Here is a 2,429-nt window from a genome sequence, read left to right as displayed (position 1 = left end):
TGAACATTGTAAAATGGCACCATTAGGCTCATAGGAGCTATGGTATTCGAATTAATTCAAAGAGCACCTGGCTGGGTGTAGGTGACAGATCAGTAAGAGTTAGCTATGAGAGGAACAATTAGGTCAAGTGCTTTGATTTTGTTTTTCCAGATGGCATATAAAGAATCTTTAAAATTTTCCCAAAACTTTTTTATTCACTCTGTCAACATCTGTCTTTTAATTGACATATGTATATGATTTATTAGCTAATGTTAGGCCTCAAGCCTACCATTTATTTTTTGTTTTCTGTTTGTTCTGATTTTAGTTTTCTTTTTCTTGCCTCTCTGTGGGCTACCTTACAAATTTCTAAAATTCCATTTTTGTGTTCATTTTGGGGGGGATGGGGGAGAAAATAATTTTTAGCGGGTTTTTCTTTACAAATACATTGGAGAATCATGCAGTGCTGCCAGCACTGGACACAGCCCTGAGCCTCACATCTGCACACCCCTTGGCAACTGGTCCCGTGAAGGCAGAACCTTTCATCTCGCCTTTATTGTTCACTGTGACCCTCGGACTATCTTCAAAATAAAGATACACACATCTTTTCTCTGATAAGGCTTTCTTTGTCAAATCACCACTGCTGGATATACCTTCTTTCTGAGCCCTGGTTGCCCCTTTGACTGTGGCCATCACATGTGGCCCTCACAGCAGCAGGGAGCCTGCTCAGCGGCCCCTTGCTCCCCCCCCAGAGGTGATATACAGATGTTTGGCTCCTATGTTGTGAGCACAGTTGATCAGGGCTCCCACCAGGAGACCCAGGGAAAGCCCGGAATTTCACACCAGAGGATTCGCCACATCCCCACTTGGACATCTTGAACCCCAGAAAAGGGTACAAAAGCTCCATTTCTGTTTATCATTTTTACTGATTGTCTGTAGTGTTTTTGAGTGTGTCCCTTTATACAGGTTTCCCCCACTACCCCAAAGCAGAGCAGTCCTATGAAACCTCCCGTAAGCCAAAATCACATAAAGCAGGGTATTCCCCACTTTCCAAAAGTGTGTGTTAGGTCACTTTGCTTTTACAAAAAAACCTACATTAGCGCATTTTCATGAACTGAAAAGAGATTCAGAGGATTCTCTCTTTTTCTTTTATGAAGAAAGGCCATTGCCATATTAATGTATTTATATAGTAATGTATGTATGTGGGATACCTGTATTTATAGCTTTTTAATGGGCTACTTCATGTTTATATTATACATATGTATATATGTGTGTGTATACATAGTCTACTGGTGTCAATATTTGCTACTTAGAATGAAGTATAGGAACCTTATCTTCCTTTACATTCTTTTGTCTTCTTTCATTTATAATATAATTATTTTAAATATTAATTTTTAAAAGTTCCTCTATATATATTGAGACCCAAAATAGAGTGTTACAATTTTTGTTTCAATTGTCAAACTTGTATTTGCTCTTTCCATTGTTCCTTCTTCCTTCTTTATGTTCTAAGACTCCTTTTTTAACAATAATTTCTTTCGTTTAAGAAAGGAGATGCGGCTTATTGCCGACAGGTGGGGATGGAAGTCCAGGCCCCCAGCTGGCTTCCAGTGATGCTCAGTGGGGGCTTCTCCTCACTGTTGGGCGGGGTCTGGGGGCTCACGATCCCCACTGAACCTTGGCTGATATCACCCCCTGCGCCCTGTCATTATCCTGGTCCCAGGGTCCCTAGCCTGTCTGCTGTTTGCTCTTTACCTTTCAGAGTCTTCTCATTTTTTTTATATAATGTCTATGAGTTTTAGCTGTAGGAAAAAGTAGGTGTAGTCCCCCTTTACAGATGTGGAAATCTTAGAAAATATTTCTGTGATGATAGTGGAAACATAACATGTCAGAGTTTATGAGATGCAGCTAAAGTAGTACTTACTGAGAAATATGTAACTCTAAAAGTGTGTATTAGAAAATAAAAATGGTCTATAATTGATGACCTTTTATAATTGATGACCTCTACCTTTGAAAGCTAGAAAAAGAAGAGCAAATTGAACTCAAAGTAACTAGAAGAAGGAAATAAAGATGAGAACAGAATAAATGGAAGAGAGAACAGAATAAAAAGATTTATTGAGACTAACAGCTCTTTCTTTGATGAGATCAATAAAATTGATGAACCTCCAGCTAAATTGATTAAGAAAAAGAGAAAAGTAAATGACCGATGTAATCTGTTCTGATATCCTTGTTTTGAATTGTGAATTTTTTCCAACACGATAGATATACTAAGGAATCCTTTGAGTGTAATGCAGTTCATGGTTACTTGTGTGTGATTCTGTCCCCAAGAAACACTAGGTGACTGCAGAAAACTTCCCCCAGCTAGTCCGAGCCGTGTCGGAAGACACAGCTGCACATGTGCACATCTCAAACTTCTGCCAGCCACCCCCCTTCACCGTGTGTGACAGCCACCCCCC

General features: G+C 39.6%; 1 pseudogene; it reads right to left on the bottom strand.

Moving 5' to 3' along the window:
- Nucleotides 1–432: 432 nt before the first annotated feature.
- On the bottom strand, nucleotides 433–850 carry LOC107538402 (large ribosomal subunit protein uL14 pseudogene; annotated as a pseudogene).
- Between the last annotated feature and the right edge of the window lie 1,579 nt (nucleotides 851–2,429).

This window comes from Miniopterus natalensis, chromosome 12, assembly GCF_054644295.1.
Source record: "Miniopterus natalensis isolate mMinNat1 chromosome 12, mMinNat1.hap1, whole genome shotgun sequence".
In the NCBI taxonomy this organism is placed as follows: Eukaryota; Metazoa; Chordata; class Mammalia; order Chiroptera; family Miniopteridae; genus Miniopterus; species Miniopterus natalensis.
This window is presented reverse-complemented; position numbering and strand designations above follow the sequence as displayed.